General features: G+C 34.0%; 1 long non-coding RNA gene across 4 annotated transcripts in view; it reads left to right on the top strand.

Moving 5' to 3' along the window:
• The window catches only part of LOC146406902 (uncharacterized), a 212,236-nt gene that overhangs the window by 59,992 nt on the left and 124,482 nt on the right, over nt 1-27,762 (top strand). Inside the window, exon 4 of one of the 4 annotated variants that reach the window (XR_014817975.1) lies at nt 12,197-14,913. The exons of the other annotated variants lie outside the window; for them this stretch is intronic. This is a non-coding gene — a long non-coding RNA (uncharacterized LOC146406902). Of the gene's footprint in view, nt 1-12,196; nt 14,914-27,762 lie in introns of those variants that run through there. 4 annotated transcript variants of the gene reach the window in all.

Below are 27,762 nucleotides of genomic sequence, written 5' to 3'. Positions count from 1 at the left end.
GCACCATCACCCGAATACCAAAACCAGACAAAAATACAACCAAAACAGAAAATTATAGGCCAATATCTCTGTTGAATATAGACACAAAAATTCTCAAGAAAGTTTTAGCCAACCAAATCATACAATTTGGTTGATTGTATTCATCCCAAGTTCACAATGATAGTTCAACATACACAAATCAATCAATAATATGCACTACATTAACAGAAGTCAAAAACTGCATGATCATCTGAATAGAAGCAGAAAAACCATTTGACAAAATCCAACATCCATTCATGATAAAAACTCTTACCAAAGTGGGTATAGATGGAACATATCTTAACATAGTAAAACCTGTGTATGACAAACCCACAGCCAATATAATACACAATGGAGAAAAACTGAAGGCCTTCCTGCTAAAATCTTGAAGAAGACAAGGATGCCCACTCTCATCACTTTTTTTTTTTTTTGCTTTTTTTAGGGCTGCACCTGTGACATATGGAAGTTCCCAGGGTAGTGGTCAAATCGGAGCTACACAGCAATGCAGGATCTGAGCCGCATCTATGACCTACACCACAGCTCATGGCATTGCCAGATTATTAACTTACTGAGCAAGGCCAGGGATCAAACCAGCATCCTCATGGATCCTGGTTGGGTTTGCTTCTGCTGAGTCACAATGGGAACTCCATCAACACTTTTATTCAGCATAGTATTAAAAGTCCTAGCCACAACAATCAGACAAATGAAAGAAATAAAATGTACCCAAACTGGAAAAGAAGAGGTAAATTTGTCACTATATGAAGATAACATGATACTATATATAGAAAACCCTATGGACTTTACATAAAATCTGTTTGAACTAATAACAAAGTCAACCAAGTAGTAGGATACAAGATTAAAATTCAAAAATTGGTTCTATTTCTGTATACTAACAATGAAATCTTAGAAAATGAATATTTAAAAATACCTTTTAAAATCTCACTCAAAAAAATAAAATACCTAGGAATAAACCTGACCAAGGAGGTGAAAGACTCATATGCTAAGAACTATAAAACACTAATCAAGGAAATTAAACAGGATTCAAAGAAATGAAAAGCTATCCCATACTCCTGGAGTGGAAGAGTTAATATTGTTAAAATGGCCATACTACTCAAACCAATCTACAGATTTAATGTGATCCCTATCAAATTACCCATGACTATTTTTTTTTGGGGGGGGTAAGGAGAAAAAGATAGTTTTATTGCTTTGCCAGGTAAAGGAGGCCACAGCAGGTTAATGCCTTAAATACTGTGCCACTCCCATGACATTTTTTATGGAACTCATGCAAACAATCTGAAAATTTATATGGGAACTACAAAAGACCCAGAATTGCCAAAACAATCCTGAAGGGGGTAAAAAAAAAAAAAAAGCGAAGAGGCATTACTTTCCTTGGTTCAGGCAATATTACGAAGCTATAGAAATCAAGACAGTGTGGTACTGGCACAAAAAAGACATATGGACTAATGGAACAGAATAGAGTCCAGGAGTTCCCATCATGGTGCAGTGGAAATGAATCCGACTAGGAACCATGAGGTTGTGGGTTCAATCCCTGGCCTCACTCAGTGGGTTAAGGATCTGGCATTGCTGTGAGCTGTGGTGTAGTTCACAGATGCGGCTTGGATCTGGTGGCTGTGGCTCTGGCGTAGGCTGGTGGCTACAGATCTGATTAGACCCCTAGCCTGAGAACTTCCATATGCAGCAGGTGTGGTCCTAAAAAGACAAGAAAAAAAAAAAAAAGAATAGAGAGACCAAAAATTGACCCAGACACCTACAGCCAAATGATCTTTGACAAAGAAGCCAAGAATTTAAACTGGGCAAAAGACAGTCTCTTCAGCAAGTGCTGGTAGGAAAACTGGACAGCTGCATGTCAATCAGTGAAACTAGAACACAGCCTCACACCATGCACAAAAATCAACTCAAAATGGCTTAAAGACATAAAGACAAGACACCATGAAACTCCTAGAAGAGAACTTAGGCCAAATATTCTCTGACCTCAACTGTAGACATGTTTTCTTAGGTCAGTTTCCAAAGGCAATAGAAATAAAAACAACAATAAACCAATGAACCTAATGAAAATTACAAGATTTTGCACATCAAAGAAAAACATAAAATAATGAAAAGACAACCTATGGAATGGGGGAAAATAGTTGGAAATGATGCAAACAAGAATGACAATCTCCAAAATGTAAAAACAGCTCATACATCTAAAAAACAAATGATACAATTTAAAAATGGGAAGAAGACCAGCAGGCCAACCGGCACATGGAAAAAAATGCTCAACATGACTAATTATTGGAGAAATGCAAATCAAAACTACAATGAGTTACCACTTCACACCAGTCAGAATGGCTATCATTAATAAGACTATAAATAACAAATGCTGGAGATGGTATATTCTTACCTACACTGTTGGTAGGAATATAAATTGGTACAATCACTATGGAAAACAGTATGGCAGTACCTCAGGAAACTATAATATAGAACTACCATTTGATCCAGCAATCCCATCCCTAGGCATATATCCATACAAAATTTCATTCAAAAAGACACATGCTGGAAAACATAATGTGAGAAAAAATAATGTATATATGTATGTGTAACTGGGTCCCCATTCTGTGCAGTAGAAAAAACATATATATAAAGAAATTTAAAAAAATAAAAATAAAAATAAAAAATAAGGTTGGACAGCCCTTGAAATGGTTTCAGAATTATCCCTGGAATGAGAGGCTAGGGATCATACAACTGGGTTTTACTGTGGAAGGCTGGATGGTGCATATATGCAATGAAGCTAAAATCTTCTTGGCCATTTAACTTTGACATTACAGAAACTCTCTCACTCCAAAAAAAAAAAAAAAAAAAAAAAAAAAAAAAAAAAAAAAAAGACACATGCACCCTATGCTCATTGCAGCAATATTCACAATAGCCAAGACATGGAAACAACCTAAATGTCCATGGACAGATGACTGGATTAAGAAGATGTGTGTGTGTGTGTGTGTGCACGCGCACACATGTGCACGCATGGAATACTACTCACCCATAAAAAAGAACAAAATGCCATTTGCAGTAACTTTGATAGAACTAGATTCTCATACCAAGTGAAGTCAGAAAGATAAAGACAAATACTATATGATATCACTTATTTGTGGAATATAATATGGCACAGATGAACCTATCTAAAGAACAAAAACAGTCTCACAGACATGGAGAAGAGACTTGTGGTTGCCAAGCGGCGGGGCGGGGGGGGAGAAGTGGGATGGACTGGGAGTTTGGGGTTAATAGACACAAACTATTACATTTAGAATGGATAAGCAATGAGATCCTGCTGTATAGCACAAAGGTCTATATTCAGTCACTTTTGATAGAACAGAATGGAAGATAATGTGAGAAGAAGAGTGTGTATATATATATATATGTGTGTGTGTATGACTGCGTTACTATGCTATACATCAGAAATTAACAGAACATTGTAAATCCACTATATTATATTATAAAAAATAGATTTAAAAAATGAGAGTAAAATAAAAATATTCTTATTTAACTGAAATGGGAGTACTCATCATCTGGATCTCAAATGTATCTACATATAGAGAACACACTGAAAGAAGAAAGAAAAAAATAAATGTAAGCCAATACAATGAAATAAAAAATACACTCTATAAAATAATTTTAGTAAAAAGGAGCAGAGAACATATTTTTTAAATCACAAATAGGTGAGTCAGATTTTTAGGAAAGATAAATTAAAAGTATAAGTACATTTAAAAGGAATTAAATACATTGACTGATTCCGTATTTACTATAAAAATATGCTGTCTCCAATACTGATACATAGATACAATATAATGTAAATCAGAATCACTTTATGAGCCTTTGTGGCTCAGCAGTTAAGGAATCTGACTAGGGTCCATGAGGATGTGGGTTTCCTGGCCTTGCTCAGTGGTTTAAGGATCCAGCATTGCTGTGAGCTGTGGTGTAGGTCAGACATGGCTCAGATCCCCTGTTGTTGTGGCTGTGGTGTAGGCCAGCAGCTGTAGCTCCGATTTGACCCCTAGCCTGAGAACTTCCATATGCTGTGGGTTCGGCCCTAAAAAAGAAAAGAAAAAAAGAATCACATTAGGATATTTCTCTGAAATAACAAGTTGACTCTAATATGTATGTAAGGATCAAGAGTAAGAAAAAACAGAACTGAGAATTATATAATCACTCAAAATGAGCAAGTTGCTGGTGAACGAACTCTTTATAGGATATAATGATATTATAAAGTTCTAGTAATTAAGGAAATGTGGTATTGGTACAAAGCAATTCACCATTAAACAGTCTAAACCAGATCCTTTCATATATGTAAATTTGATATGACAGGGAATCCACTATAGATTAGGAGGAAGTGATGAACTATTCAATACATTGTGCAGGGTAAATTGTTTATCCATAACGAAAAATGAATTTGAATGTATATTTTGTTATACATCTTTAGGTGGATATAAGAAATGAATATGATAGGCATATTTTTTTAATGTTTGAAGAGAACATAATATCTTAACCACACAAAGTCATTAACCAAAAATATTAAAGTGGAATATTAAAAAAAATTTCCAGAGCTCAAAATAGGCCTGGAAATATTTAAGTTCCAGTCAGCCAATGTTGAGAGATTCTTACTTATTATCTGAGGCATTCAATAGAGCACACATAGAGAACACACCATAGTAGCAGAGCTAAACTACCCCTAGATTAAAGCAAGAAAAGGGTTAGGTCTCGAGTTGCTTTACTATAGGGGTAATTTTTTGGCCATGTATCATGGAGCTATGTATCCACTGCTTACTATTCTGCAAATATTGCAAGGAATTCCTTTGCAGAATTCTGGAGCTCTTTTCTTAACATAGCTTCCTGTTCAGGGGAACACTGTCTCATAACATCCAGCCCCCTCAGTCAACTTCAGCTCTGATCTCAGTTTTCTCATCTCAGCAGCACCACCACACTGGAAACTTCTTCCTGGCACTTTAGTCTAAAATGTGTTTCTAGGGGAAAAATCCTGAGCAATCAGTAAGCTCACCTCAATTACCATCTTTCTCCCAGAGTTCACAGTTCTGCACTGACTGCTGTCCAGTGTTCAAAAAATATTGTTTCATATATTTCATCCAGTTTTCTGTTTTTGGTGGGAGAATAAACAAAATTTCTACAGTAAAGAACACGTCTGAAGGAAAAGTAATGTGTTTTATACAATAGTAATCTGATGATGGATTAATGTATTTCTATTTTCTAAACTCCTATAGCATACGCATAAACACACACACTTTATTCTTTTATCAAATATTACAAATAAAGAATAGAGACATAACATGTTAGATGATTATTATAATATATGAGAGATATTAATTTAAACAGATTAACGAAGGTAGAAGGGGTACATAGTGACTATTTTCATGACCTACTTTGAAGGCAGAGTGTCAGGATTGGCTAATGGATCAGTCCTAGGATATAGAAAAAGCATTTAGGGAAAGATAACTGCAAATTTTCTACTCCCAAGAAACTGGGTTAATGTTTGTACTTTGGCAAAAATGTGAAACACTGAGCCATGAGAAGATTTGAAAAGGGAATTAGTCAATACGTAGATTTTACATTGTGATGTCCATAGGACTTCAAAGTAAAGATATAGTAGAGATATTTCATAAAGCTCAGGATAAAAAATTAATTTGGAAATATCTGTGCTTATATGAGGTTTAAATCTAAACACCTAGATGAGATCATCTAAGAAATAAGAATAATTAGAGCAGAAACTGTCTGTGACCAGCGTTCTTGTGCACTACACTACATGGGGAGGTTCTATAGGGTGAGGAATTGGGAAAAAGAAACAGGAATAACAGAGGATCATGTTAAAAAAAATAAAAAACAATACTAGGAGAATGTAATGTATTGGACATTTGAAGAGAGAAAAAAAATCATTAAACAGTCATTTTAAGAAATGGATAGTGAGAAGAGACTTGTGGCTGCCTGATGGAAGGGGGAGGGAGTGGGAGGGATTGGGAGCTTGGGCTTATCAGACACAATTTAGAATAGATTTACAAGGAGATCCTGCTGAACAGCATTGAGAACTTTGTACTCATGTTGCAACAGAAGAAAGGCTGGGGGAAAAATGTAATTGTAATGTATACATGTAAGGATAACCTGACCCCCTTGTGTACAGTGGGAAAATAAAATAAAATAAAATAAATAAACAGATGCAAATGCTTGTACCCCCCCCAAAAAAAAAGAAATGGATAGTAAGGAAAGATTAGGAAACTAAATAACCTGTACCTACTCTATGTCAGTGAGTCTGGCCAATCCAGAAGAAACAAAAAAGGAGAGAAGGAGAGAGACTGAAAGATAAAAAAGACAAAGGGAACAAAAGGCTGAATGAGACATTTGACTAAAGTGTCAAACCCATTCATATGTGGAGATAGAACCAGTAAGACAAGACAAAAATTGAGTGTTTGGAAACCATGTAATTTATTATGTATATTAGAGTTTAATTTTGTAAACATAATAATTTATCGTTGATGGTGCTTAAATGTATTTATTTATCATTTGCAGCTTTGTAAAGAAGCCAATTATTCACAGAGACAGGCTCAGTGTATTATTCTGTAACTTGTCCATTGTAATGTATCTTTGTAAAATGGATCAGATGATTCCGATTGCCAATTTATTCAACAGCATAAAATTTGTTTCCCTTGGTAGTGCTAATAATAACACTCCAACTCTCCTAGGGAGACAGATTGTACAGTCTTTTTGTTGTTGTTGTTGTGGTGGGTTTTTTTTTTTTTTTTTTTTTGCTGCTGTTAAAGGATGCTGCAAAAATGATTATCTCCTACCTGAAATATCCTAAAGGAAAAATCATCTGGTGATAAATATTTTAAAGTCTAAAGCAAAATTCTATTCTCTTTTATCTATGTGCAAATATGGTCACTTCTTTAAAAGGCTCTTTGTGTATATATATATATATATATATATATATATATATATACATTTTTAAAAGGCTCTTTATATATATATATACACACTTCTTTAAAAGGCTCTTTACATTTTTTTTGACAATGACTAAAATTTAACAACCTACACATTAACTTCAGTTCTTATAGTGGTAACCTTCATGCTTACTTGAAATGTTTTTCACAAAGAACAATAAGAGGGCTTTGACCTAAGCAAGTATAAAGTTACTTTCATTCATTTAATGTTTCATTGTAATTGAAATGTCAGCTTTACAGCATTTATAATTGGATTTTTTCTGTTTTGAAAGCTGCTTAAAATATCATATAAGGAATTATAAATAAAAATAAAAAAGGAGGGAGGAAAATGGTGGTGCGAATGTTCAACATTCCTGCCTGTTCAGTGTCTTCCCAAGATACCAGCTCTTGTCTTGCCTTATGCCAGGCACTGAAAGAACCAGCATAGTCTGGACACCTGGTTCAGCAAGGAACAAAGAGGGCTGACAGCTTCCTATGACTGCCATGACTGTGAGATTTGGTGAAGACACAGAACTAAGGTGTCTCCTCCAGTAGGGAGGGAGTGCCATATGGCTCTATAGTCAGACACTAGAGGAAGTAAGAGATTATAAACTCTTGGGGGAAAAAAGGGGTGGGGAGAGAGAGGGAGGGAGGGGGCTGAACATCTCTGGCACAAAGGAACAAAGGCCCAGAATCTAGCTAGACTATAGCAGGTCTTTCCCAGTCCAAGCCAGTCCACAAATACTGGGAGAGGTGACTATTTTATTTTTCCCAAATGTATAAACACCAACACTAAACTACGGCAAACATGAAAATTCAAGAAAATATGATACAATCAAATGAACAAAATAAATCTTTAATAGTCAACTCTAATGAATGGAAATTTATACATTTCTTACATAGAATTCACAATAATTATCTTAAAAAACCTTAGCTACTTGTAAGAAAACACAGAAAACTAAGTGAAATCATGAAAATGATACTAAAATGAGAATATCAACAAAGAAAGAAATAATTAAAAAGAACCAAATGGGGAGTTCTCTTGTTGTGCAGTTAAGAATCGGGCATTGTCACTGCAGTGGCTTGGGTCACTACTGTGACATGAGTTTGATCCCTGGCCCGAGAACTTCTGCATACTGTGGATGCAGCCAAAGAACAAAACAAAGAAACAAACAAAAAAACACAAACAAACTATGTTTCTGCTTTATACTTCATAAAATGGTAACCAAAAGAGGATAGGAAGGAGTATATTTATATCAGACAAAACAGAGTTTAAGTCAAAAATTGTCACAAAAGACAAAGAAGGTCATTATATAACAATAAAAAAACCAATTCTTCAGTAATCTAACAATCATAAATATGTACACCCCCTACAACCAAGGACCTAGATATATAAAGTAAACATTCACTGATCTGAAGTAAGGAATATATAGCAACACAATAATAGTAGGAGACTATTGCTCTACTTCCAACAGTGGATATCTCATCCAGATAGAAAATCAGTAAGGAAACAGGGAACTTAAACAACACTATAGTTCAAGTAGACATAACAGACATATACAGAACATTATACCCAAGAGAAGCAGAATATGCATTCTTCTCAAGCAAGCACAGAATATTCTCTAATAGATCATATATCAGGTTACAAAACAAGTCTTAGCAAATTTAAGATATCGTAATAACACAAGCACCTTTTCTGGCTACAATGGAATAAAACAAGACATTAATAAAAAACAAACTGGAAAATTCACAAATGTGAAAATTAAAGAACACACTTTCAAAACAGTTGTATCAATGTAGCTTTGCCAACATCTTGCTTTTAGTCCCATGAGATGCATATTTGTCTTCTGACTTGTAGAATTGTAATATATTTTATTAACTACCAAATCTGCAATTTGTTACAGCAGTAATAGGAAACATACAGAGTGACTAACCACTTATTGTCATGTTCCTATGTTACAGAAACTTTGTGTAGTGAACCTGGCATACTATCACATTGCAATCAGAAATCTCTACCATATAAAAACAAAGAAAACTTTCATCATGCATTAATTCCCATTATAGAAGGATGGACAAGTGTATTTAAAAGTTTTGTTTGAAGAATGGTATGTTTTTTAAAGATCTTTAATTTCACAAATCTCCTGTGTATTAGGAAATAAAAACAGAAGATTCATTATTCCAAATGAGGTGTACCAGAGTGTGGATACATTGATCCATCCTATTATTTAAAAAATAGGTCAGGTGGATATTTTGCAGATTCTTAAGCATATGGTAACTTTATGATGTACTGAGACCCTAAGCAGTATTTAGAGCCATTCCATATAAAAATAGATGTTTGTATATTCCATGTTTAAGGTTTCTAACCAAGAACTTCATTCATAACTTAATAATTACTGGGCATTTCAGCTGATAACAAATTAAACAACAGAAATTGATCTTGAGGATCTATAATTTCTCAGTGTCTTGCATAACAATCTCTTTCATGGGCTCCCTACCAAAATACAGGATTGCTGCAAAATAATATGTGGCACAAGATGATTTAGAAAATCATGACAAAGTTAGAAGAATAATATAGATCGTGAAACCAGTGCAAGGCTCCTACTGGGTGAGATATTTTCCATGGTAAAGCTTCTGCAGTTTGGACCCCTGCTCTCTAGCTCATGTCATATCTTGCAACCAGACCCAACCACTACCTATCATCTTTCATTAGCAATTCTCTCAGTGCCTCTGGTAAGATTTATCTCCTTGAGCTGCTTCTGTAGCAACCTGGAGTGCGAAATTGTATCAGTTTCTACTGTTGTGACACCACAGTGACTTCTCTGCCTTTCAGTCAGTCATGGTTATGTCTTTACTTTCACTGTATAGATCACAGCCTGGGGTAGGGAGCTCTTCCTTAGGCATTATCTAAGCCGTAGTATAGTGGATGCTTTTTATATCTGCTGTTCCTGCATTCTCTAGATCTCACTTTACTTCTTACTAGTTAATCTATTATTAACTCAATCCCTTATTAATGTTAACAAGAATTTATATTAACCTTTCTCTGTTCAAATCACTCTGTAGTTTGTCTCAACTCGACCATAACTAATAAATTGCCTGGTGCTTTGCACCCCGTAGAAGTTCAACATTAGTTGAACAAGCAAATGAATGAATGAGGAATGTTCACAAATTTTCAAAACCACCAGTGGAGTGGATGGAGAAAAAAAAAATCTCTTGGGCATAATTAGAAATGGCTCATGAACAGTTTGGCCAATGTAACATGCTGCACAAATATAGTAGCTGTTTCTGAAAAGAATTGGATAGAGACTAATAACAGCATTGCTAAATAATGCTTCTTTTCAGCCAGACTTGGCAATGAACTCAGTCAATTTGTGAGCAGAAGAGCTACCAGTTGAAAACCTGGCATGAACAGTTATATCTTGGGAAGGGTCATCTTTAGTTGTGGAATAAAACCATTATTACAATGCAATCACTGAAACTGTTCTGGGAGGAAAATGCTTATTTGACTACACCTAACAAATTATGTTTGAATACATTTTCATTGATTTATTCATTTCCCACTTCTGTGCTATGTGAAGTGCCATCTCAACTGCTGTTTAGAAGTTTTGAAGCATCAAGTCATCATTAATCACAAAACAGTTATCTGAACATCAGAGGCTTCCTGATATTTCCAGAGAAATTGAGCATGTTTGCATGCTTGACCTCAGGCTTATCAAGAGATGGGTATCTCTAACATCCCACAGAGCTATTACCCTGCTCTTCAGTGTCATTGCAGTGTAATAAATTTCAAAAGCTCTGTCTCTAGCTATATCAAACAATGGATTGTCAAGGTATAGACCCCCAGTTTGTTTTTAAAAATCTAGGAGTAAAATTTCTCAAAGTCGATCAACCAAAATCAAGAGAAAGAGATAAGAGACTAATGTGGTATGTATTTTTTTTTAAATAGATGAAGTATATTTTACATATTGAAATTAATAGGTAATGTTATATGGTTATCACAGGAAAAAATCAAAACTATAATAGAGGAGTATTTAAAGTTAGCAAGGCCTAAACTTTGAAATTTTGATTGTTTTTATTTCATTTCTCTCCCTTTATATTTTCAAATTTATGTTAGCTCACAGGTAGAGAGATTGCTATTTTCCATTACCTTGGGACATTACTAATCATTCTGTATGAAACAGGACATTTGGCAGTTAATGATTTCTAAAAAAAAAGGAGTCTAAAAAGAAAATAAATAAAGGGCTTTGAGAATATAGAAAAAAATCAGAAAATGGAGGAAAAGTAAGGTAGAGCTATGGAGGAAAATAAAATGATTATGTGTTTCTAATTGAGAGGTGACATCAAGCTAACACCACAGGTTATGCTTTGACAATTGAAAATTATCTAAAATCTACACATGCTTTTCCTTTTTATCTTACACACATGAAGAATCACCTGACATACTCCTAAAGACTCTGTGGTAAACTCTTCTTTGTCATGTATTGATTCCTTATTCTCGTTAAGATGGATTATCTGAAATAAGTATTTTCTCCCAACCAGGAAAAAAAATTTTCACCTCTGTTAACCACACTTTGTATAAATTCTGAGGGAAGGGTATATATTATTAGATATACATTTTATAATATAATATTTTAGGAAAACACTTAACTTGTTGCCAACACAGATATACTTTGAGGGCTAAGGGACATAATTTTGATGATTGCTCTTACATCTTCATTAAAGGAAAGAAAGAAAATAAGAAAGGATTATTCGGAAAAAGTGTTATTACTCAAGACGGCAGAAATTTATATCTATATCTGTTATGTTTATATTTTATATGTGATTTACAGAGGTCTGGCCTAAAGAGCCTGTTAAACGTCTAATATCATTTTTTCTAATCATTACTTTCAACCTTGATCATTAGGTCTCTATTTCCTGATCTATAAGAATATATCAGGAAGAACCTGTAAGTTATTGGTCATTCTTTCATATTAAATGTTAAAAACAACTGTTTCAAAAGCCAATCTGATTGTCATTTAAATCCTGTGTAATCCCTTATGCATACCAGGGTTGTTTCTTATAGCAGGTAGAGTAGACATTCTTCAAGTAGTTGGAGAGGCATTGGCCAATCTCATTTTTCCTCCTATCCCAGCACCTTGCATAGGAAGAGGGGGGATTTTATGTTCTAATTCTGAGAGAGTCTTCCTATCTTTTTTGAATTCTTACAGTTCTGGGACTGAGAGATTAAGATTACAAAGAGCCATAGAATATGCAGGTAACTTCATTTATAATTACTTCATCTTTGCTTTGATAAGCAAGCATCTATATTTTCACTTTGGCTTGATTTGTTTATGTCTCCATGATATGCATAAATTTCTTTGGGCCAGGTTTACTTTTCCCTATTTGCTGCTTTCTATGAAGAGTTCTCTACAATGGAGCCAGTTTGTCTCAACATGACTCCAGCAGTGGTTCATTAAAAACTTTGCCTGGGTAATATGCCACTTTTACTGGTGCAGCAGATGCTTGAGCAGCCCCCTGTCCATCTCTAAGTTCCATGTCCAGACATGGAGCCAAAGGAACCACTGAATGTCCCCTCAAAAAGCACTCAACACCAAATCCAGGAAAGTGTGTCAAGTTGTCCAAAGAGCTTATTATGTTTTTATAATAACACAAGGAAGATTCTGAAATTCAAAGGCCCACTAAGCTCCTAGCAGGGAAATGAGATACCAGATCCTACCTTGCAGAAAGCTCCAGTGTCTGTGTCTCTAAGAGTGAATCTCTACTGGTAAATTCTTCTCACTCTGTTTGGGAAGGAAATAATCCTGCATTTTTTTTTTATCCCAAATTGGTAGGGAAAGTAAAACCATTTTATTTCTAACATTGATATCCCCATTAGTGGCAACACAGAATTTCCCTATTTTCTCCCTCTCTCTAGTTTTTTGATTATGTATTCTACTGGGGAGGGGGATAGAGTAGGAACATTAGGAAAAAGGGAGTCACCATGAAAGAGAAGATTTGTCTTGTTTTTTTAAGCCTTGAAAGATAGTGTCTGACGCTGACTCTATTTAGAAATGAACTTTTTAAAAGATATGGGTCATTTAGTATGAACTTTTTTAAAAATATGGGACATATACTATGCATTGTATTCTTTTTGGTCATGACTGAGGCATACGGAAGTTCCCAGGCCTTACCACAGCAGTGACCCAAGCCACAACAGTGACATTGCCAGATCCTTAACCCTCTACACCACCTGAACACTCCCTCCATTGTTTATTACTGTGGATTACTGCACTGTTTTGCGGGGCATTAGTAGAATTCTTCACTCAATATCCTGTCACAAATATATAAATCAACTCATACTAGGTTCAGTGTTTTTTTTTTAATTATTATTTTTTAATAGTTATTTCACCAATACTATTTTTTTTCTACTATACAGCATGGTGACCCAGTTACTCATACATGTACACATCCTATTTTCTCATATTATCATGCTCCATCATAACTGACTAGACATAGTTCCCAATGCTACACAGCAGGATCTTATCGCTAATCCATTCCAAAGGCAATAGTTTGTATCTATTAACCCCAAGCTCCCCAACAACCCCACTCCCTCCTCCTCCCCCTTGGCAACCACAAGTCTATTCTCCAAGTCCATGATTTTCTTTTCTGTGGACAAGTTCATTTGTGCCCTATATTAGATTCCAGATATAAGTGATATCATACGGTATTTAAAAAATGGGCAAAAGACCTGAATAGACATTTCTCCAAGGAAAATATACAGATGGCCAATAAGCACATGAAAAAATGCCCCAAATCCCTGATTATTAGAGAAATGCAAATCAAAACTACCATGAGATACCACCTCATACCAGTCAGAATGGCCATCACTAATAAGTTCACAAATAACAAATGCTGGAGGGGATGTGGAGGAAAGGGAACCTTCCTGCAGTGTTGGTGGGAATGTAAGCTGGTACAACCACTCTGGAAAGCAGTGTGGAGGTATCTTAGAAAACTATACACAGAACTACCATATGACCCAGCAATACCACTCTTGGGCATATATCTGAATAAAACTTTCCTTAAAAAAGACACATGCACCCACATGTTCATTGCAGCTCTAGTCACAATAGCCAAGACATGGAAACAACCCAAATGTCCATTGACAGATGACTAGATTAGGAAGATGTGATATATATACAGAATGGAATACTACTCAGCCATAAAAAAGAATGAAATAATGCCATTTGCAGCAATATGGATTGAACTAGAGACTCTCATACTGAGTGAAGTAAGCCAGAAAGAGAAAGGTTCAGTGTTTTTAGGTGACTTCTACTGTCACTGCCCAATATATTGTTTTTCCTGTTTTGGCAAGTGGCAACTTAATTTTATGGTTTTTCTTGCCAGCTTAAATTCTAATATTACCGGTCCTCCCAATTTTAGTTTTTATTTTTTAAATTTTTTCACTGTTTTAGTTTTTTTATTATTATTTTTAATAATTATTTCCCAATACAATTTTTTTCTACTGTTCAGCAATTTGACCCAGTTACACATACATGTACACATTCTATTTTTGCACATTATCATGCTCCATCATAAGTGTCTAGACACAGTTCCCAATCCTACATAGCAGGATCTCATTGCTAATCCATTCCAAAGCTAATTGTTTGTATCTATTAACCCCAAGCTGGAGTTCCCATTGTGACGCAGTGGTTAAGAATCCGACTAGGAACCATGAGGTTGCTGGTAAACTCCTTGGCCTTGCTCAGTGGGTTAACGATTTGGTGTTGCCATGAGCTGTGGTGTGGGTTGCAGACATGGCTCGGATCCCGCGTTGCTGTGGCTCTGGTGTAGGCCTTCGGCTACAGCTCTGATTAGACCCCTAGCCTGGGAACCTCCATATGCTGTGGGAGCAGCTCAAGAGAAAGACCAAAAAAAAAAAAAAAAACCAAGCTCCCCAACCACCCCACTCCCTCCCCCTCCCCCTTGGCAACCACCATTTGCAGCTACATGGATGGAACCAAAGACTCTCATGCTGAGTGAAGTAAGTCAGAGAGAGAAAGACAAATACCATGTGATATTGCTTATGTCTGATCCTCCCAATTTTTATACTTCACATGAAAATTAATGACCAAATATTCTCAGCTATGCCTTCAAAACTTTCCAGAAATTGAATATTTCTGACCTGGAACAGCACTGTTATACTGGTTTAAGCTATCTTTAACTCTCTCCTGAATTATTTCATTAGCCTCCTAACCAGCCTGGTTGCTGAGGCTTTAGCCCTCTATCCTTCAGTCAGTTTTCAACAAAGCAGACTAATTATTTTAAAAGGTTATCTCATATTTCATTCCACAAATACTTAAAAAAAATCTACTAGTGTAATTCAGAGTGAATCTAAGGCCTGTAGATCTGTCCCTCTGCCCTACTTATTTTTGCTATTCCTCAACTATGGTTGGCACATTCTAACTGCAGGATTCTCACTCTAAGTCTTTTAGCTTAGAATTCTGTCCCCAAAGATATATGTGGCTCATTTCCTCAACAACTTCCAAAATCACCATAGTTATGAAACCATTCCTGACTTCTTAATTTAACAATTTCATTCTACCTTCTTACCCTCATTTCTATGCCTTGTCACTAATTTTTTTTTCCCTGTAGAAGTGACCATCTCAAGGCTCTCTACTTAGCAAAAGGAATTATCTATTAATTATTGCTTAATAAACAATCATGAAATCACAGTGGCATCTAACAATTAGATTTTCTTTTTCATGTTTCTATAAATCAGTGGCAAGTTAGCTCTTTTGGCTACAGCTTGTGGCCTAATCTACTCTGAGTTCTAATTCTGAGGCCAATATTAGAAAGGCAACAGCTACCTGGAAGAAACTTCTCTGCAATGGCAGTGACCAAAGGTGGCATACTGACTGTACGCACACATTTTGAGCATCAGTGTGCATCATACTTATGAACATCTCATTTCCCAAAATAACTTATGTGCGTGAGTCCGAAGGCAAGGGCTGGGCACACGTACACTCTGCCCATGGAGAAAGAAGGGTGCGAAATTTTTAATGAAGTTTTGAATGTACCACATATGTACAAAGATAATTTAACCAACTGTAAAAGGTGAAAAGATTTAAATTGGAAAATTTTAGAAGTATTCTAACTTTATATATATATGTGTGTGTGTATATATATGTATATATGTATAAAATATATGTACATACATACTTGTATTAAATAATAAACATATAAGAATTTTCAAGTAGAAAATGAGATCCCACTTTGACATTGGCATTGGTACTTGGTGTGAATAGATGCATGGGATTCAGATAAAGGAAATAGAAGACAAAAGTCTTTAGAAAGAAAGCTGGTTAAGCAAAATTTCAGAGAAAGGAAAAAACAAAAGGTATTCAAATAATATCTAAGTGATCCTTTACTCACACTTCCCAAATGATTCAGTCCAAAACCACTAAGTGAGACTGACTGGCCCAGGCTTTGCAGAAGCCCCAGAAGGGGGAAAAGAATGTCCATATGGGAGAGAGGGTACATGTGTTAAGATTACTTTTGTAAATATTCCATGCTCGATTCTTAATTCTAGTTTCCTTACTGACTCTTCTTCTCATCCCTATTATTGGACTTACTTCACTTTATTTCCTGATCAATTCGATTGCAATTTTTATTTCATATAATTTCTGATTAATAGGTTTCCTTTAACCTCCTTTATACTAAAAGAAAGTGTACTCTTTTTGTTGTGTTTATCTAGTCTATATAAGAGGCTAAATGAACCCACCACAGGAATTCCTATGACATTCTGAATATAGCAGATATGTCATTTTTTCCATTCTCAGTACTCAGATTATACATAGCCAACTTTAACATGTGAAATCCTCATGTGAGACTATATTGTAAGACATCATAGGTTTTAAAGACGAATGGATAAATCCTCCATAATTATTTCCTTTCTCCGTCGTTTCTTATTCTAACTCCAGGATGGATTAACTAACTCTTTCTTCACTATTCACATTTAAATTCTTTAACCAAAACATGTCATTAACTTGGCAAGTAACTGTCCTACAAGACAACTCAATTGTAGGACCATTGTATAGAATGCTGATATGACTAGATGTGGCCATTTTGAGGTCCAACCACATTTTCCTAGTCCAAAAATTACACTGTGATAAGATAATCTGGTACCAACTACATTATCCATTCATAAGATATCCCTCAGAGAGGACTGCATCCATGCTAGATAGTCTGGGGCTTCTAAACAAGGGAAGGTGCCTGCCAGGTACATTTGTACTTCAGAACCTCAGCAAACAGAATCTCCATTTTCACATTCTACAATTCTTCTTTAACTCCAAAATGCTTCTGATTTCCCATTCCTCTCATGACACACCACACGTGTTTCAGTGTTGTACAAAAATATGGCTACATCTCTCCTAAATGTATGAGTTTAAACTCATCCCTTGTCTTTTAGTTTATTTGTAGTTTATGCCCTAAATATACTTCAGCCACTAAAAATAAAGGTCCACTAATGAATTATGAACATAACAAAATAGTTAATTTGCCTATAGGTCAAACAAAGAAATAAGAACATTATTTATAGTTACTTGTCACAGATACTGAAATTCAATTATATTCTAATTTTACAGGGGTTTAATGAAGAGTATTGAAGAGGATTTAGGAGATGTTATCTCAATTTGATCTCTGTCTCCAAAGTGTCAGTATTTTAATTGGCACATTTTAAGACTTCTCCATCAATTTTGTATGTTTTATTTTACAATGAGGATCAAAGTGGATAAGTTATTTGCCCTAGAATCTTGACTCCCAGACTTTCTACTATACTTTCATTAAATAATTGTTTTTCTCATGAAAGTCATAATTCCTTACCTTTAGCTTATAAGACAAAGTCTAATTTGATTTTTATTATCACTTCTTAAATTATATGATGCTATTAACTTAATTTGTTTATTTAATTTTCTCCTAGTCTTCCACTGGATATATCACATTTGGCATACACTTTAATGTCTATCCTCTTGTATGGAAAATAGGTGCACTGGAATCCATTACAACATAGTTACTATTATTCTACTGCCAGTTTCCTAGGTAATGCTTATAGAGATTTTCCGTACTTGACATCTTTCGAGTGTGTAGATTAAGTATCCCACTGTGTGTAGTTTTATATAAATGAATCCTTATTGATTTTTCTATGTGATATGTTACCTCATTTGTGCCAACTTTCTTAGGTTCCTTTACTTATTTCCTTTTCTCTTTGTCAATTTTCCCATGTTCAAGAGAAAAGCACTTCTGATATAGGTTGGAAAATCTCTGTGATTACATGTCTAACCCCTCTCACTTTTCTTTAAGTCTACTGCAATATTCTTTCATTTATCTTGCCAAACATCATTCATAGCATCTTGGTTGTAGTGATTCGTATAGTAGCCATTGAATAAATACATGTTTCAGAGGGTTTTCTTAACAGGTAGAAGTGAAGCAAGTAGCAGTCTCAATTCTCCCGCACTTTCAGGAGCATTTCCATATTAAGCAAATGAAAGCAGGCATTTTAAACTGTAATAAAGTTTTACAGAAGAACAAAGATTCACCTAAACTAAATTTTGTTTCCTGAATCAAATGCTAATCAGCTATCATAAGTCTAAAATTTATTGTGATAAAATATTCATAAAAATATAACATAAATTGTTTTCTTTGCAATGCATGAGAATATTTAACAGTAGGGAAAAATGACCTTTGATATCATTCACAAAATGACCCAGAGACTTATCTCTCACAGTCCTTTCAAAAGATAATAAGGCAACATTTATATATATATAGCATAATAGAATTTCAAAACAATAGATAATTTTAGAGATTAATCAGTACAAACCCTCATGTTATTGATAAATAATATAAAAACTAGAAAAGTGAAATAATAATAGAAAAATAATTTTGAAAACTAGAATTTGTTTAACACATATGCAATTATGCACTTAGCTTGGATTATTCCATTTAATACATGGAAAAATCTTTGAGGTAAGTGCCATTAGTAAAAAGAATTACATACTAACAGTGGAAGAACTAGAAACTGGGTCTTCAAATCTCAGTGCAGTGTTATTAACTCACTACTCCACATCCTAATTGTAAATATTTTTAATCACTAAGATATTTTTGCACTTTCTGTGGATTGTGTGAGGCATTTTATGCTAAATACAGATAGTATATGCCATGTTAAAACTAAAACAAAACCATGATTTATTATAGGACTGATTTGCAAACACAAAACCATAAAGACTAAATCTTCTTCCTAATGAATTTAGAAGAAGAAAACAATTCTAACATTTCCATGCAAGCGTACAAAAAAAAAAAATTCCGTTTTATCCTTAGATCAGGTACAGCCATTCTTATTTCTGAGGACTACAATAAATTTCGTTACTCACTAGTAAAGAAAACTCTATGAAAAATGCTTCAAGATATTCATGACTGCTTCATAGACTTCATACCAATGATATTTTAATGAACCACAGAATAATTTGGTAACTGGTGATTTGGGGGGTGTACAATACAGATATCTTTGTTTCAACCCAAGCAATTATACTAAAGATTCACCCGAGATTTAAACTACATTTTAAAACACATAGTTAAGTTTAATTTAGGTTCTGTAAAGTGTTACAAAGAAGAAAAATAGCAGGTATACATATAAAATAGTATTTCTAAAACTTCAATGCAGAGCTGTTAGATTTTATTTACTTCCATTGAACTTACTCAAAGCAAGACCGATTTTTGTAATTTTGTAACTACTAACTCAAGTTAACAATAAATTCTCATCTAAAAATAAATCTAAAAGATAAAAATGACATGAAATATATAGTTTGGATAGTAAACATCATTGAAATAATTTATACATCTTATCTATTTGTTCAACATTGATGGATTCTCCAATAAACACTAGAGTATGATATTCATAGAGTATGTACAATGTAGGGAGAGGGATGTTAAAAGGAATTGGGTGTACATGGGGGAGATACACATGATTGAGATATAGTCTGTGCCCTCAAGCAGCTTACATTAAAAATAATGGGTTAAAATAAACATGGAGATAACAATTATGCATGTTTAAGAGCAATACCTGGAATTATAGAGCTATAGTATAACAGAAAAAGATGTAGAGAAAAAATGTGTGCCTCTATCAGTAGTAGCTCCTAAACTTCTATGTGGGAAAAATTTAGTGGTCAGACTCTGAGCTTAAGGAAGTTGATGAACCAAGGGTGGGTTGTAGGCTGATAGCAGAACTCTGTTTTCTACAGCCAACACTGACAAGTACCTGAGGGAATGACATGAAAGGATATGGTGATGGGAAAGAAAAGGAGATTATTTTAGGAGGAGCAAATAATTTCACAAGGGTAGCGATATAAGTGCTCTTTCCACAAAAGAAATTAAGTTTTCTCCATCCTAAAAAAAAATATAAAAGGTGGTTCCAGTCTTAAACTTTGCAGGGCCTTGGGCAAAACCACAGAAACAAATTCATATGTTATATATCCAAATATATGTTTTATACATACAGTAAATAAACCGTTAAATAAAATATGTTATGTTTTTGTACCTTGATAAATTTACCTGATATTTTATTTAAGTTTTTTAGATAAATTAAAGTATTTATTAAACTCCTCCTTTTTTCACGTGAGTGGGGAAAGAAGAGCTACTTCCTAACCGTGATCGATATTGAGTCTCTATTTTGCCCCATATGGATCATATACATATAAATATACATCAGAGCCCAATTAGGTAAACTCCATCCAAATCCCCATTACTTGAGCTCAGGCATCCCATATTGGCAGTAGGTATGACCTTTGGGAAGATAGATCTAGGAAAGAGAACTTGAACAAGTGCTGAAATAAAATGAGAATATTAGGAATCTTTTTTGCCCATATCCAAAAATGAGTGTATACAATGGATAAGAGCTATAAATTATAAAGGAGTAAGATTAGATATTCCGGAGTTCCTGTCGTGGTGCAGTGGTTAACGATTCCGACTAGGAACCATGAGGTTGCGGGTTTGGTCCCTGCCTTGCTCAGTGGGTTAACGATCCGGCATTGCTGTGATCTGTGGTGTAGATTGCAGACGCGGCTGGGATCCCTCATTGCTGTGGCTCTGGTGTAGGCTGGTGGCTACAGCTCCGACTCGACCCCTAGCCTGGGAACCTCCATATGCTGTGGGAGCGGCCCAAGAAATAGCAAAAAGACAAAAAAAAAAAAAAAAAAGATTTGATATTTCTGTAAATATGTAACTAATGTGATACAGAGGGGGCCTGTGCAAGTATCAGCAAATACAGTGGAATTTTGGCAAAATTAAATGTTTTTAACTTCAATATAAAATAAATTTGTACCATCTATGAGGTGTTACTGATTATAATCCATGTTTTTTTTCTCATATTTTTTATCACTCATCATCTAATGTTATGTCTACAAATACACTGGAAAAATAAAATATTGATTACCAATAAAAATATAGCAAAATATCCTGAAAACTTCCCAAAAGTGGATACTCAAGCTTCAAAAGCATTGGCCAAGTATTCAACCTCATTAGTTATCAGAAAAGAAATAAGTTAAAACTACCATGAAATAATATTACCCATTCACCAGAGAGTTCATATAAAAATACAGACAAAAATAATTATTAATGAGAATTTGGAACAACTGGAATATCTATAATTTAGTATAACTAATTTGTAATTGTTTGGTACTAACTACTAAATATGATTATATCCATATACTGAAATTGACCCAGCAATCCCAATAAATATATATACTTTTGTGAATAAAAAACTTGTATTAAAATATGTAGCTGCTACATTTGTGCTAACAAAACTTAGATACAACATAAATAGCCATTAATAATAAAATGGATAAATCCATTGTGGTATTTTTACATAATAGAATATTATTTGCATGACAAATGAAAGAAGTTCTGTTCCATGCAGATCTAATATATAATATTAAACATGCACATACACATATTGAGGAAAACAAAACTATATGTATCCTTTGGATCCATTTATGTTCAAAAACAGGAAAATTATATCAAAATTATTAGTAATCATAATATTTCCTTTTGAAGAAGTTGAGAGTGGTGACTAAGAGGGACATATATTGGGAATGCTAGACATATTTTATATTTAATATAGGTCACAGCTGCATATACCAGTTCAATTTATGGTAATATTTGAAAACAAATGATTTTTATACTTCAATATAAATGTTATACTTTCCTCAAATATATTAAATAAGTATTTTAATCTTTTTATTTCAGTATGGTCTTATATTAAACTGTTAATCTACAGTTAGATTTTTCTAATAAGGGGATCTTGCAAGATCTGGGTCTAAATAGACCCTATGCTAAATGTGACATAGTTAAATTGCTTCATTATTCTATGCATATAAATGTAATAATATTAATTAGGGTACAGTTTCCAGTGAGGTATCTGGAAACAGTACTGTTCCTCCAATTGGTAAACAGCCATTTGGTATGAAAATTTTAACTTCAAGTGTGTGCCCTGGCATTTGGAACTTCTAGATTTTTCCTTGCCTGTTCCTTTTTTCTATCCTTATATAAAAATATTTCAGTATTTTATCTTATAGACTTTTGAAATAATGATTTATTCTTTATAATCACTTCATACTATGGCTTCACTTTTGTTCTCTCTACCTTTTCTTATCGCATTACCTTTATTCTTTTTTCACTTATTCTCCACCTTTCACCTTTTAAAAAGTCAATTAGTATTTATCTGCTTCTCTACTCCATCAACCATCTCTGCTTCTGACTGGCAGTAATCCTACCATGCCAGGCACTATATTTTTGTTTTTTAATTTTTATTCCAGCATAGTTGATTTACAATGTTCCTTCAATTTTGCTTAGAAGGCAAGAACATACAGTGGAGGAAAGATAGTCTTTTCAATAAATGGTGCTGTGAAAACTGGACAACTGCATGTAAGAGAATGAAATTAGAATGTCATTTAACACTATACACAAAAATAAACTCAAAATGAATTAAAGACCTAAACATAAGGCCAGATAATATAAAACCCCTAGAGGAAAACATAGGCAGAATGCTGACATAAATCACAGCAATATTTTGTTTGATCCTCCTCCTAGGATAATGACAATAAAGACACAAATAAACGAATGGGACCTAACTGAACTCAAAAGCTTTTCCACAGTAAAGAAAAACCACTTAAAAAATGAAAAGACAACCCTCAGAATGGGGGAAAATCTTTGCAAATGATTCAACCGTTAAAGGTTTAATCTCCAAAATTTACAAACAACTCATACAACTCTACAACAGAAAACAAATATCCAATCAAAAAATGGCCCTAAAACCTAAAGAGACATTTCTCCAAAGAAGATATACAGATGGCCAGCAGGCATTATTATCCCAATAGGAAATCCCAGAACTGAAAACAAGGCAGACAGCTACGGGATGGTGCTTTATTTTAACCCAGGTTTTAACACTAATTCCTTAAAGATTTAGAAAAATGGGGATACTAGAAAGTCTTCACACATAAGGAGATGAATAGTATCAGTTGTGAAAACCAAGAGATATGTGACATATACTGTGTCCATAAACTATAGATAAAAATGTATATTTTTGGCAGTTCTACAGTTTATGCTTTTCTCTGATTCACTAAAAAATCATTTATATAGAGAGAAATATAGACTGAGAAATACAGAATGAAAGAGAAAATAAGATGGAGTGAGGTGGGGGAGGGGAGGCGCATCTGGGAAGAATTACAAACTTGGAAGGCAGTCTGCTCAAGATTGCCTGAAATAGCCCTTTTCACCATTAAGCAGATCTCTGCATAGTTAGTTGCCTTAGTGTGTAGGTATAGCATCAAGCCTATTCAAATTTTATTAATCAAATACTGACCTTTTCTCTAATTTAAGGTTCACAATCATTATTCAAATACTGAAAATATTTTCCCAATCTAAAATGGTCTTACTCAAACATGATCTTTTGCTAAAATCTGTTAACCTTCAAACATACTTTGGTCAAATAAACCACAGTTTCACAAATCTCAAAGATATGTTGCTAATAAAATAATGTTTCCTGCTGAATTCAGTAGTCATCAATATGCCTTTAATTGCCTATAGCACTTCTTGCCATTTGAATAATAATTTAGAATTTACTATTGTTCCTGAGTACAGTTTCCTTTCTAAAGTAGTAGCCTTAAGTATAAGCAGAAGAGGCAACTATCATGATAGAGTGTATTAAAAAATTTAAAAAAAGGAAAAGTTAAGTACACACATTTGTAAAATTATCCTTGCCACCTCTATAAACAACATTGCCCCAAATGGATTATCTTATAGTCTGTTATAGTACCTTAAAGATATGTTTGTGGATATTTATTCTTTTAGGTGAAAAAGTATTGTTTATAGGAGTCCATATTAACACTTGAAAAATTCAAACTGATATTTTTAAACTTAGATTAGCCTAGCTCTTCTCTGACATAGAGCATGTCAGTTACCAAGGTCAAGACACAATTTACATTTTTAAAAACCCTGCATCCCCAGAGATAAGTAGGGATTATAGTTAAAAGCTTAACATCCAAAAATGGGATATGGCAAATTATTTCTCTTTTTTTAATAAAAAACATGCCAAACATTACCTGAACAGTCTTTATGGCTATCATGGAAAATTTGTAATATGGATTATAAATAAAGCCTTTTATTTTTTTATAGAAAGCCCTAATGTACCTGAACCTGGATCTCCTTGCATTATGGCAGCAAATTTTTCCATATGAGTTTTACTGTATACCTATACAGGTATGTTATAGACTCTGCTAAGAAGGACAGATCTTGGTGATATGCCCTCTATGTAGAAAAGGAAATATAATGGCACTGGGTAATATAGTGTAAGGCAAATGCATGTCTTTACTGTGTTTCATTAAAACATTGTCTAAAAAGCTTGCCAAAGATTTATCTGGCTCTCCAAGGCAGTATAAAATTGTCTTACTTTTTATTTACTGCTGATTGAGGTCAAATCTTTATAGTTAGACGTAAAATTGTAGAAAACCGACAAGATGAAAATAATTTTTGTTGAATGAGGTTTTTGATGAGTTTTTTCAAGTAGGACTACGAAACCAACAATTATGCCCTTATTATCCTTTAGACTATTTAATAGTTTATATATACATACATATATGTATATAATGATTTATATTTTTTCCATTATAGCTTGGTTTACAGTGCTCAGTTAATTTTCTACTGTACAGCATGGTGACACACTTATACACACATGTATACATTCTTTTTTCTCACATTATCATGCTCCATCATAAGTGACTAGACATAGTTCTCAGTGCTACACAGCAAGATCTCATTGCTAATTCAAGACACCATCAAACTCCTGGAAGAGAAGATAGGCAAACCTTCTCTGACCTCAACCTTAGAAATGTTTTCTCAGGTCAGTCTCCCAAAGCAACAGAAATAAAAGCAAAAATAAATCAGTGGGACCTAATCAAACTGACAAGCTTTTGCACAGCAAAGGAAACCAAAAAGAAACCAAAAAGACAACTTGCAGAATGGGAGAAAATATTGTCAAATGATGCAACTGAGAAGGGCTTAATCTCTAAAACGTACTAATAACTTACACAACAGCAACAAAGCCAACAACCCAATGGAAAAATGGGCAAAAGACCTGAATAGACATTTCTCCAAGGAAAATATACAGATGGCCAACAAGCACATGAAAAAATGCCCAACATCCCTGATTATTAGAGAAATGCAAGTCAAAACTACCACAAGATACCACTTCACACCAATCAGAATGGCCATCATTAATAAGTCCACAAATAACAAATTCTGGAGAGGGTGTGAAGAAAAGTGATCCCTCCTGTGCTGTTGGTGGGAATATAAGCTGGTACAACCATTATGGAGAACAGTATGGAGGTACCTTAGAAAACTATTCATAGACCTTCCATATGAGCCTGAAATCCCACTCTTTGGCATATATCTGGATAAAACTTTCCTTGAAAAACACACATGCACCTGCATGTTCATTGCAGCATTATTCACAATAGCCAGGACATGGAAACGACTCAAATGTCCATCAACAGATGATTGGATTAGGAAGAAGTGGTATATATACACAATAGAATATACTACTCAGCCATTAAAAAGAACAAAATAATACCATTTGAAGCAACATGGATGGAACTAGAGACTCTCACACCGAGTGAAATAAGTCAGAAAGACAAAGACAAATATCATATAATATCATTTATACCTGAAATCTAATATAGGGCAAAAATGAACCTGTCCACAAAAGAGGAAATCATGGATTTGGAGAATAGAATTGTGGGTGCATAGGAGAAGTGGGAGAGAGTGGGATGGATGGGGAGCTTGGAGGTAATAGATGTAAACTATTGCTTTTGGAATGGATTAGCAATGAGATCCTGCTGTGTAGCACTGAGAACTATGTCTAGTCACTTATGATGGAGCATGATAATGTGAGAAAAAAAGAAAGTATACATGTATGTATCACTGTGTCACCATGCTGTTCAGCAGAGAAAAAAACTTTATTGTGGAAATAACAATAAAAAAATTTTAAAAATATAAAACAAATATAAAGTAACACATCCTAAGAAGATAGATATCAAGCAGTTAATTAGGAAACAGATTGTTTTATTATTATGAATTTTGTGATTTGTTGGTATTTTCAGCTTTACTTTCTGTGATTTATCATTTAGCTACATATTATTTTCATAATTGATATATTTATATTTTTGTATTCCTTTCCTTAAAGTGGACTTACCAAAATTTTATCATTTTCTGGCCTCCACATAAACTAGATTTACTCTTTTCTAAACTTGTATGTTGAAGAATGATAATTAAAGAAAGAGTGTGTGGCTAAGTATAACATCATGCTCTAGACTGCCTTTTAAGTTTGAAACTTGTTTCTGTCATTTATTGGCTGTGTGATGTTGATGAGTGATCTAACCTCTCTGTGTCTGAATTACCTTATCAGCCAACGGGATAATAACAAAATTTACCTTCTCAAGCTGTTGCAAGGATTATATAGAGCACTTACAACATATTTAGAATATATTTTCAAAAATTAAGTATTAGCCAATATTAAATTAAGACATAATTTAAAACAAAGGAAATAGAGAAAATGCAAATAGTATACTGTTTTTATTCTACGATTCTGAGAAATCTGAAAAGACCTATTATGAGTTATTTTCCACATTTGCTTACATGTTCTTACATTCTGTAGAAACACTCACAAGGTAAGACTCTGTTTCAGATATCTTAATGGAAAAAATGTAAAAATTTTAGTTAGAATGATAACATAGTAGACTAACACACCAATAACACTCTCTAGTCTGTGAAGTACAATTATGGCTATATATTTTTCACTTTAATTGTGGGTTATGCATGAGACTACCTTTGATGTTTATGTCTCTGTTCTAGTACGGCATACTTGTATACTATTTTAAGTATCAATGTGACATGAAATCAAAGCTCTATATTGAGACTACTGAGGCAACACTGGGATAGAGGCAATATATTAAGATTGAAAACATCCTGTTTTAAATAATTACAAATTGCACATTGTTTTGTAGAGCAGAGAAAGTCAGGCTTTGGGGGAAAAACATTAAAACCACACAAATGAATAATTCACCCTAACTTTATGTGTCTAATTTCTGAATATGTAAGTTATTCTTAAAGGATTGCTTCAATAAAATAACTTGGAAAATATATAAAATTGTATTAAACTTCCATTAATTTAACAAACTAGAGCAATTGGAAA

Source organism: Sus scrofa, chromosome 1 (assembly GCF_054392235.1).
Source record: "Sus scrofa isolate SSC_HxYL_T2T_F1_AM1 chromosome 1, Sscrofa_HxYL_maternal_Yorkshire_Landrace_v2.0, whole genome shotgun sequence".
In the NCBI taxonomy this organism is placed as follows: Eukaryota; Metazoa; Chordata; class Mammalia; order Artiodactyla; family Suidae; genus Sus; species Sus scrofa.
This window is presented reverse-complemented; position numbering and strand designations above follow the sequence as displayed.